This window comes from Echinops telfairi, unplaced genomic scaffold (assembly GCF_000313985.2).
Source record: "Echinops telfairi isolate 266 unplaced genomic scaffold, ASM31398v2 ScPeMD7_2291;HRSCAF=2852, whole genome shotgun sequence".
NCBI classification, from domain to species: domain Eukaryota; kingdom Metazoa; phylum Chordata; class Mammalia; order Afrosoricida; family Tenrecidae; genus Echinops; species Echinops telfairi.
The window spans coordinates 36,582,986-36,595,010 of NW_022106189.1; the positions used below are offsets into that span (position 1 = coordinate 36,582,986).

Sequence of the window (12,025 nt, forward strand, 5' to 3'; positions counted from 1 at the left end):
TTTTGAGAATGATGATGGTAACAAATGTACAAATGTACTTGACACAATGGATGGATGGATGGATTGTGATAAGAGTTGTATGAGCCCCCAATAAAATGTTTTTTTTTTAAATTAACTATATGTCCCAGCAATTCCACTCCTAAGTTATACCAAAAAAACTTGAAATAAGATAAGACATTTGCAAACCAATGTGCACTGTAGTTTGGTCACAAGAGCCAAAGGTGGAACTATCTACAAGAAGGATGACTAGATGAACAAAACCTGGCACAGTCATACAAGAGTATTATTCACCCATAAAGAAAACAAGTCCTGATACATTCTACGACATGGATGAAGCTTCGAAATATAGGTTAAAGAAGTCAAATGCAAAAGAAGAAATATCCCATGATCCTAGATAAGGTCAATTATAAAGACTTAAGTGTATTAGTGGTTACCAGGGACTTAAGGGAGGAGGTAATGGGGAGTTATACTGAGTTTCTGTTTGGAGAGATGAAAAATTTTTGAGAATAATGACTGGACATGGTGAGTCACTGAATTGTAGAGCGAGACATCATCAAAAAGTATGTGTTCCTGTTTTTGCATTTAGCAGTTCAATGTATAACCAACCACAAAGCCAATAAGGTTCCTTCGTATGTGTTGCTGTTTTTAAGAAAAAATGTACACGAAAAATTTTAAATGTTAAAGAGAAAAGAAACTAGTTATAGTTTCTGGGTGAGAAAGATAGCCAACATGTACATAAGTCAAGGAATACTCTGTTAAAGTTAACACTTTTCACATGAGTTTTTAATATTTCACTAAAAAGAAAAATACCCATTACATTGCTTCTCCTACTATAAATTCTATATGACTGTAGGATCTTTTCTGATTTTCATTTCATAAAGTATGGATAGATGATACCAATTAGTAGATGACAGATTTTGTTCCTGATTAATACATTCCACCTCTGAAATTAATGTCCACTGCATGTGATGTTTCATCACATTAGTGAGCTGAGTAGGCCATTCCAAGAACTTTGGGAATTATATTAGTGACTTGAAGACTATCATTCTTTTTAAACTTAGAAATATTAGGAGAAAACTTCCTCAGTACTAGTACACTTTCTTTAAATTCTTTTTTAAACATTTCCATTTGGTTTTTATTGCTTTTGGGGTTTTTTTAATTATGCCTTTGTATTTGCATGGATTTAGAATTTAAACCTAGGAGCCTTGGTCACACAGTGGTTATGTGCTGCGCTGCTAACCCCAAGGTCAGCAAGAAAGGCAGGCTTTCTATTTCCATAAAGAGTTACTTACAATCTTAGACAAAATCCATCTGCAGGATCCACACATGGATTTAGCCTTTGGTGTACCCCCCTCCCATATCATAGCTGAGGGATGTAAATAGCCATTAACAGACACAGAGCACCGCAAAATCAATTATGGCAGACATAGTTAGGTCAAAATGTAGTATCTTATCACTTGATCTCCCTATGGACCACTTTCAAAGCTGTTTCAGGTTTGTTTTTTAAGTGAAGGGGAAATACACATGTATTAAGCACCTGGTGAATGCCCTCTGACCATGGGCCAGGGAAGTGAATAGCTTTGCTAACATGCAGAATTCATAGGAAAGTGGATTTGTTGCAGCTGCAGCTAAATTTTTGCAATTGTTTCCTTACGATCCATTTAAATTTGTTGTAGTTTTTAATATTTTCTGCTCTCTTTTTGATTGAAGCTCTTATCTGACTTGGTTATTCTTATTAGTTTGTGTTTTTTAATGTTTTTCTATATATGAAATCCAGGACAGGTAAATCTACAGCAACAGTAACTGGATTAATGGTTCCTTGGGGGTAGGGCAGCAGAAGTTGAGAGGAAATGGGGAGCTAATAACAATGAATACAAGATTAAAGAGACTGTTCTAAAACTGATTGTTGTTGATGTGATTGAACTACTGAATTATATGGTATGTGAATTATATGCCCATAAAACTGTTTGGGCGGGGGGAGGCGGGAAGAGTTACAGTCTTGGAAACCCACAGGGGCAGTTAGTTCTACCCTATCCCATAGAGTCATTATGAGTCACACTGAGGTCAGTGAGTTTAGGGTTTTATTTTGTTTTTTTAGTTTAGTTTTTGTTTGTGAACTTAAATCAACATTCTCCTGATTTTTTTCTCTCCTCATTTCAATCCACTGTTTCTCTTGTAGTAATTTTAAATAGGCATTACAATTCGTTTTTTAAAAGAATACAAAAAAGTTTTAAGTTTGTTCTATTTTATAAGTTACTTGAAATCAGTATTCCTCCTACAGTTATATATACTAATAAGCCTTCAATAGAATTTAAAGTTGCTGTAAACACTACACAATTCAATCGAGTAAAAGTTTCTGACCAGTACAATTATTAAAGTTGAATGAAAACAAATGTCTGATTCTCTTAATTCACTATTTTCAGATTCCAGTCCACACTAAATTTTAATGCAGATCCAAGGGTTAGAACTGACAGAGTCTGGAGGGTTATCACTGAGGGTCTTTTTTAAGCTTCAGATTTATCTAATTCAGCTAGTGACTTCCAGTGTTCTCAGGTGATAGAACTACTACCCTGACAACTCATAAAATAGGCATGGTAAAGATCCATCCATTAGCAAGATTAGTAAATACTTTAAAGTTGCTATATTAGGAATGTCATGATATGAACTACCAATTTAAGAAGGAAAGAACAAAAAGCTCTCTGCTCCTCCCAACCATTTCCTCTACCAAATACCCACAGCAAGATACTGAGCCTATCATGGACTGACAACAGAACAGACAAACAGGTCGTTAGTACAGCCAGGATGCTCCTTAGAGGCAAGGATGGTAAGACTTTTTCTCATGTTGTCAAGAGATACCAGTCCCTAGAGGACATCATGCTTGAGGAAGTAAAGGGACAGTAGAAAACATGGAGGGCCCTCAACAAGCTAGACTGACCCAGTGGCTGAACAATGGACTCATACAGACGGACAGTGTTCTGTTCTGTTGTACATAGGGTGCTGTGAGTCAGAGCCAACTGACGGCACTTAACAACTCTTTTCATGCTACTTACTACTTTATAACTTGCATTGTGATTGTAACTTAAGACTGTATATACTCACTCCAGTATAAGCCGACCCAAATATCCGCCGAGGCACCTAATTATACCACAAAACCTGCATTAAAAATGTGCTGGGGGAAAAATGTGCTGGAAAACTCGGCTTATATTCAAGTATATACGGTAACTATTTTATAGACCAGTGCTATCCAAAAAAAATGAAGCATATAAAGAAAGACAAGGTTTTCTCCTCCAGTAAAGAGTCATCATCTGAGAAACCCATAGGGGCATTATTACTTTGCCCCATAGGGTCACTATGAGTAAGAATCCACTCGATGGCAGTGAGTTTAGTTTTTTGAGGGGTTATAAAGAGTAAAATTAATTTACATAACTTATTTTATTTGAACCATAATATTGTCTTTTAAATAATATAAAATTGTACTACACATTCTATTTTTGCACTAATCTTATAAATCAAGTGCATAATTTATACTTCCAGCAGATCTCAATTCAGACTAGCTATGTTTCAAAATACTCAAAAACCACATATGGCTGATGATGATCACCCTGGGAAATGCAGTTCTAGACTATAAATGCCTAGAAATAGGAGAAGGGAGGCAGAGTGATCTCACGAACTGGACAGATTTGCTTTCAATTCTATGCTGCACTACTGACTGGTTCTGAGTTACTTAATCTCAGTTTCTTCTTTTACAATAATAATACTACACCCCAACTAAGAAAATCAAAGTGTGTGAGCTAAGAGTAGCAATACTTGGGTCCAATTAAATCTTTGGAATCCAAAATTTTATGCTCTTAGTATGGTCCTAAAGAATTTACTACCTGTATGATATAACGTGATTAACAAACCATTTTTCAGATAGCTGATTCTTTGTAGCAGTCCTATTTATCAAACCAACTATCAGTAATGGTGGTATCTTAAAGTTACTAGAGTTGTTCCACAACAACAGGTGCATAATAGGAGATTGATATTGACTTGATTATGTGGTCAGATTGCCTCCAACCACTATGTAATAATATGGAGATATAATGTACCTGGCATCTTACAGAAGGGCACACAGAATGCCCTCAACAAATGCTAACTAGTATTTTCCCTCAAGCAGGGTCTTGCATATAGTAGATATTCAATAAATGTTTGCTAAAGGAAGGAAAATTAATTTGCATGACATTCTACAAGTCATTTTAACTGTCTCTTTTTTAAATATATAAATATATGACCTATGTTTGTTTATGCTGTTGACTAAATTGGTTTTAAACATATTAGGAAAAAATAAACAAAAGAGAAATATAGCATTTCATCTTTTGGACTGTTCAAGTATTTTATTCCCTTCCAAAAATGATGAATTATTAAGCAACTATATCCTGTAAAGCATTCTTAACAAGAGGTTTCTTAAAAAATATTTTCTATAAATGATTTTTTTCCCCCCACAAGAAACACTCAATTATCTGCAGAAAAAGATTTACATGCCAAGCTGAATGACTGGCACATCTAAATGTCTGGGTTTTGTTTGTCAAACCAAACAGTGCATGAAAGCAAGATCTATATAATCTGAACTCAAATAAATCTCAAAAACTCTATAGTCCATGCCACCTCCTTAAATCCTCAAACATCTCCCCTTCTCACCTGTGTTTGTAATTCCTTTGAACATTCTCTGCATTCTCTCAGATCACAGAATCACAATGCTCCAGACCTGGAATGAACTTAAGAGATTATCCTATTTCAGTGTTTTCCAAAGCATGTAACACTGGTGGCATGCAAGATAATTTGAGATGCTATTTGTTAATATTGTATATTTTGTTGTTGTTAGGTGCCACTCAGCGACCGTATGTACAGCAGAACACTGCCTTGATCCTGTGCCATCCCTACAAACTGTTCTTATGTTTGAGCCCACTGGTGCAACCACTGTGTCCAGGACCCTCCTCTTTTTAACTGCCCCTTCACACCAAGCAAGATAGCCTTCTCCAGGCCCTGGTTTCACCCGACAGCATGTTGTATTTAATGTCAATTAGAAAGATATGACTAGTATATCAAACTTGTGGGTACATGTATGCCCTCACTTAGAAGTAGACAGTCCCTAATTAAACTAAGAGTAGCAGCACTAGATTCCAAAGAAGTCTTCAGAATCCTAATATTATCCTCCTTACACAACCCTGAAGAACTTACTACCTGTAGGACTGCAAGTGATTAGTAAATCACTCTTAGATAATTGTTGATCATAATCTGTTATCAAATTAACTATAAGTACCGTGTTTTTCCATAATGTTGTGGTTAGGTGCCGGCTAACAACATCAAGTTTGGCTCAAACCCATAGGCATAGCAAGAACTATGCACAAGAGAACAAAACACTGCAGAGACCTGTGCCATCCTCACAACTGTTCCTATGCACCAGCCCATGGATGCAGCCACTGTGTCAATCTGTGCATCTATTCTTCTATGGTCTTCCTTATTCAATGTCCAACATTCACACACATATGATGCAAAGAGAGCAAAAGGTCATTTAAAAGACAGGAAAGAAAGAAAAGGTCAAAATGGATGTCAGGTCCCTGGAATAGATGATAAATCCAGGGTTTGATATGGCACTGATGAAACACATAAATAACCTCTAGTTCTTTAATATTTGTTCCCCTCACTATTAAAGTTTTTATTTGTTTTACCTCATTAATTATGTTAGATTTGCATATTTAAGTCTCTTTGTACATGAAAGTCAAGATAGATAACTTCACAAACAATAAGAGAAGTAATGGTTCCCTGAGGTTATGGGAAGAGAGAGGGGGAGGGAAGGAGGGAATGAAGTTGACAGCATTGATGACTACAATTCCACTCAATTGAGTTGAACAACAGAATTGTTCATGAATGGATATACTGGATTGTGTAAGATATGTAAAAAAAACCTATTATATATATATCAGGAATCAGTTGAACCTCCCAAACAGTGTGTGTGTGTGTGTGTCTGTGTGTGTGTGTGTATATATATATATATATATATATAAACACGTGGCAAAATAAAAATAAATAAATAAAAGGTGGCAGGAGAAAAACACGTCTGAGTCCTAAGTGGCACCCTGTGGCCCCAAAATAAATGCATACATACATACATACATGGATGTCAGAAGGGATTCTGAAACTTGCTCTTAATTGTAGAGTAGCTAATGCAAATGGAAGGAAGGATGAAGTTAAGGCACTAAATAGAAAATTTCAAAGGGCAGCTGGAAAAGACAAACACTTAAACTGCAAGAACTCAAGAAAAAAATTCAAGCCTGGAGTTGCAATCTTGAAAGAAGATTCTATAGGTAAAATAATATATGCAGAAAGCATCAAGAGAAGGTAAAAATACGCAGGGTCGCTGTACCCAAAAGAGGACTCGACATTCCACCATTTAAGGAGGTAGAATATGAGCAAGAACCAATGTACGAAAGGAAGAAGTTCCAACTATACTGAAAACAAGGCTCCAGGAATTGATGGAATACCCACTGAAATGCTTTAGGCAAGCTGAAGAAGCACTGGAAGCACTTTTCCACAATAATGAATGCATAATAAGAGATCAATAATGACCTGCTGATTACGTGGTTGGATTGCCTGCAACCACAGAGTTATCACAGAAGGAAGGAACTTTCATATGGGCTCAAACAAAACAATCGTATTCTAAAGCCCAATAACTGCTTCTAATCACTGTTTGGTATTATTCATATAACTCTTCCCCTCTCCCTCATGAAATGTAGTATACAAAATATACACTATCAACATACAAAGAATATTTGGGGAGCTTCAAAAAGTTAATGAAAATTCCATTATCTTTCAAATCCATGTTTCCACAGATTTTTTGAAGACTCCTCATATACAATTTATAGAGGCCAAATAGCAAGTAACTAATAAATTTTACTGTTACACACCTCTTACCATACCTACCAGAAAAATGAGATTCAGAGTAGTAACATGACTTGCCCAGTTTAACAATTAGTTAATGGTGTCGGCTCCTTCTAGTGTTTCACAAATTCAATACAAGTAAAAGGGAAGTCTTGAAAACTCACAGGGGCAGTTCTACTCTGTTCTATAGAGTCGCTATGAATCCATATCAACTCGATGGCAGAGAGGCGTTTTGCTGTTGTTTTTATATCTCTAAATGCTTCTATTATACTAGTTAAATCCTGCTTAAGGTAAACTGGAGTTTGAAAAATCTTCACATTTACATTAAGAAATTCTACTCTTGAACTCAGACTTAATTAGTTTTATCTGATAATACTGGTTTGTCTGGCTGAGGAATCTAAAATACGTTAAAGCACAAGAGCTGCTGCCACTCAATTGTTCTTGGCAGTGAAGAAAAGAGGATTCTACTTTCAGGCAACTCATTTCATGTTGTGTCCGTTTTACCACCCCTGGCCTTCTCAACAGTCACATCATAATTTCCCTGGCTGTAATCACCCATGGTATGTTAGGTAGAGGATGGTCTTTGAAGTCAGAGAACGTTCTGGGCATGACTTTGGACAAGTTACTACATCTTCTCAACTGAGGTAACAAGATAATACTATCCTTATCTCACAAGACTATCAGAAGTATTGAAAAGACAAAGATAGTGTTGCATACTACCACAAGCATTGAGTTAAGTTAAAGTTTAGGAATAAAGTAAGAAAAGTATTCCCCTGTGAGTATGAAAAGAGGTTATGGTTTGTAATGCCGAAATGCTCATTCCTTTTCTATACAGAAAATAAAATCACTGCCATCGAGCCAATTCTGACTCACAGCGACCCCACAGGACAAAATAGAAAAGCTCTTAGGGTTTCCAAGACTTTATGGAGACAGCGTTACTTTCTCCCAGGGAGTGTCTGCAGATCAAGTCACAGCTCACCACACCATCAGAGCCCCTTGACACATGAAACAGTCCATCTTACCTCTATGCAGAGCAGTCACTCTGCACAGCACTTAGACCAAGCACAGGCCAAAACAAGTGCTATGAAATCAATTCCCACTCACAGCAACCCTATAGGACACAGTAAGGCCGGCCCTTGTGGTTTCTGAGACTATGAATATTTAAGGGAGGAAACAGCCTCACATTTTTCCTGTGGATCAGCTGTTGACCTTGCAATTAACAACCCAAAGTACAATCCACAGTGCCACCAGGGTATCTAATGACTAATTAAAAAGAAAAGAAAAGCACCTCACTGCCATTCAGTTGATTCCGAGATGCCACAGAACAGAGCAGACCTGCAACCAGGGGTTTGGGGGCCTTTAACTCTTTACAAGAGTAGAAAGCCTTGTCTTTCCGCCGTGGGGCCACTGGTGGTTTTGAACTGCTGACCTTGCAGTTACCAACCCAACGAGTAACTACTATGCCACCAGCGCTCCATCAATGAAAATAGGCAGGGTCCTTAAATTTATCATCTGAACCTACCTAACACGCCAAGAAAACCAAAAAACCAGACTCACTCGGAGCGATCCTACTGGAACTGGTCCCATGGGTTTTTGAGACTGTAACTCTTTACAGGAGTAAAAAGCTTTGTCTTTCTCCCATGGAGCCATTAGTAGTTTCAACATGCTGACCTTGTGGGTAGCAGCCCAACCGGTATCCACTACGCCAAGAGAATGTACCAGGAAATTCAGAAATATTTCATGATGCTTGTAAATATTGTGAAAGAACAACTGGGTTCTAGGTTCCTAACAGTCTTTATAAAAGACGTACATTGACATATTTAAGTGAAATAACATAATGTCTATGATTTCCTTGAAAACATTTCAGTGCCCCAAAGTCAGCGCATGCACACAGTGGGTACGGTAAGGGTAGCTGAAGGAGGCTGGGTGATGTGTACATAGGTATTCATTATACTATTCTCCTGTAGTGTATGTTTCAAATTTTCTAAATTGAAAACTTTTTTTAATGAAACAAACACAAAAAAACCTAAGTAAAATTATAAACATCACAGTTATACTAGACACTCCTTATCATGTTAGCAAATTACTCTCAACATAAAGCATCACTACATATCTCATCTTAGTGAACATTATCTTCTTTTTTGGACATTCCTACACCTTCACTTGGTAGAAACCCAGGGAACGTGTTCCCTTTTTTCTTCTATTTTCTAATTATACCTTACACAGGGGGAAAAAAAAAAAGCCCTCACTGCCATCTAGCCATTTCTGACTCATAGTGATATCCTTCCTATAGGACAGTCGAAAGTCTCCCCTTTCTCCACATGGATTGGCTGGTGGTTTAGAGCTGCTGGTCTTGCAGTTAAGCAGCAACTGTGTAACTAACCCACTGCGCCACCAGAGCTCACACATATATGCCACAGACCTTCAAACAGACTGTGGAAAAATTCCACGATCTTTCGATTACATTTTCACGCCTCTTCCTATAATTACTAGGACTGCTATCCCATCACTCTTCCTGTTAAAACTACTATTTAATAGTGGGCCATTGTGTATACTTGGCCTTTTTAAAAGCATGACTCATCTGAGGTTAAAAAAAGAAGAATCCCACACATAACACATAATGATCAAAAAGACTGAGGAAACGCTGTGAACTAAGCTATGGTCTACAGGCAGTTTATAGTATAGTTTATAGATCTGGTTTATAATTCGGTCACATAAAAAGAGAAATTGAAAGTATCTGCTGGACTTGGAGGTAATCGGAAATACCATTAAGTAGATTGTAAGTGAGTTACTATGTAAATTTAAAAGCCACACTTTCAAGAGAGCGCCTTGACCTTAAGATTTAACCTAACACTATACTTATTCGTGTTGTTTCTAAATAAACATATGGTTTACTATGTTGGGCTCTAAATGCTTACATGCTATGCCCTGAGACCAATCTTTGTTTAATTTGTATCCAAAGAGATAAAAGGCATGTATGTTTTCACTTCTCTAACAATCCTACCTACTGGACAATAAATGCAAAATATATGACATACATTTCTCTTCAACTGAATAATTCTCTAATTATTCTAAACACATATATCGCATATCATTCTAAAACTACGTGAAATACATTTTATTTTGCTGTCTCTAAAAAAGAAAAAAATGTCATAAATAACTCTAACTCTTCAAGAATACACACAAGTGTTTATGGTACTCTTCTTTCAATTTTTCTGTATATAAAAATTTACTAAACTGGAAATTTGGATAACCCTCCAAAAAGAAGTAATCTCCACTTTTAATTTATATGACATCTTTTGAAGTATAAAACTGCCTTTACCAGCTTACCCGTAATCAGGGCGCATTTTTATGGAGCCACTCACTAATCAGTGTGAAAGAATCCCTGGTGGCAAACTGCTTACTATGCTTAGTTGCAAACCAGAGGGTGGGTGGTTCAAATCTACCCAACAGGTCCATCTTCAGTAAAGATTCATAGCTTTGGAAATCCTATGGGGCCACACGATTTCATCTGATAGGATCTAAGAATTGGAATCGGCAACAATGGGTTTTTGGATAATCAACAGAAAGCAGTGCACTGGGTACTCTGAAACACGCCAAAGATAAGATCTAATACCTACCCTCAAGGGGGGAGCCTGAATGGCATTATGGACTTATTGGACTACAGTTTGAACCCACCAGCTGCTCCACAAGAGAAAGATGTGGTTTTTCCACTCTCATAAAATTTTTACAGCCCTAGAAACTCAAAAGGTTTGCTATGAGTCAGAAGAACTGACTTGATGGCAAGTTGGTTTGTTTTTTTTTAGTTTCTTCTAGAACTCACTGTTGCTTTTGGTCACCGATATTACCCTACTTGAGGAAACAGCATCTATTCTACATCCTCAAAGACCAAACAGAAAATCCCAGCAAGCTTGAGAGACTCTAAGAACTTCAGTTGTGTCCACCAGTGAAGTTTAAAGTGTAAAGAACGGTAAGGGATTCTCTTTCGTAAGCTGAGGATGAGAAGTAACCCAAAGCTCCACAATTCTGACGCCTCTGGAAACATCCTTTCATTGCCTCCGGACTATCTGTGTCTTCTTCTCCTTTGAAGAGTTGTCGCTACTGGACTGGGGCAACCCTCATAACGAGCCGAAGGGTGCAAAATTGCCAAGAGCAGCAATTTTCCACAAGCCTGCTGTCTTCCTGCAGCTTTGACAATTCTGATGACACAATTTCCTAAATGAAAGCGGACCCCGCAACGGCTTCATTCCTAGCAATGTCTGGGGCTAACGCTCGGTATATTACCAGCTGCAGAAAGCGGTGCCTCCCAAGGAGGCCTGGTGGCCTGCTTCCCAAAGGTCACAGCCTTGAAATCCCTTTGGGACCGCTCTCCTCTGCCTACATGAGGTGGCTCACCATGAGTCTGAAGCAACTCACGGAGACTAACGCCAAGACCTTTCCAAAAGATGCCCCTACCAGATCTGCCCGCTAAGTCTGCTTACTGGGATAGAAGGCACTTCTGTCTGCAGCCTGAAATCGACAGAAAGCATGGCCAACGTCGGGGAGCCGAATCACAGCAAGACAATAGCAAAGCCAGGTCTCCTTAGGAGTTACCGTGAGGACCATCTTCAAACATCAGAAAGGCAAGCCCCCACAGCCCAATCACAAACACTGTGGCTGCAAAAAAAGCAAGGCTGCCCCGCGTTTGCAAGCTTCGGGGTCCCAAGCCACTTGGCAATTCACTACAGACAGACCACAAGAAAGAAGTTGGGGGAAGTGTGTGTGTGTGCGTGTGTGTGTTAGAAGGGTCAGCACCAAGAAAACAGGGATCTCTGCCCATCACAAGAACGGGGCGAGGACAGGCAAGCCTCCGGGCTGCCCACAGTGCCCACCAGAACGGAACCCGGGGTCACCCACACAAACATCCGACTGCCAGTAAGCGGATCTTTCTTTAACAGTTGTAAGCACGCCGACCATTTTCCGTGCAGAAACGGACTGCTGCTGCCAATCGCCCGGGTCCAAAGGGAAAGGCAGAGCGCGGAGGGGACCTTCGCGAGGAGCCCGTCTGCGGAGAGCATCGCACAAAAGACAGGACTGCAAACAGCAACACGCTCCGGGCCTTCGCCGC

General features: G+C 38.6%; 1 protein-coding gene across 1 annotated transcript in view; it reads right to left on the reverse strand.

Annotated features, from left to right (window-relative positions):
• The window catches only part of GLG1 (golgi glycoprotein 1), a 124,786-nt gene that overhangs the window by 112,042 nt on the left and 719 nt on the right, over positions 1-12,025 (reverse strand). The window lies entirely within an intron of this gene.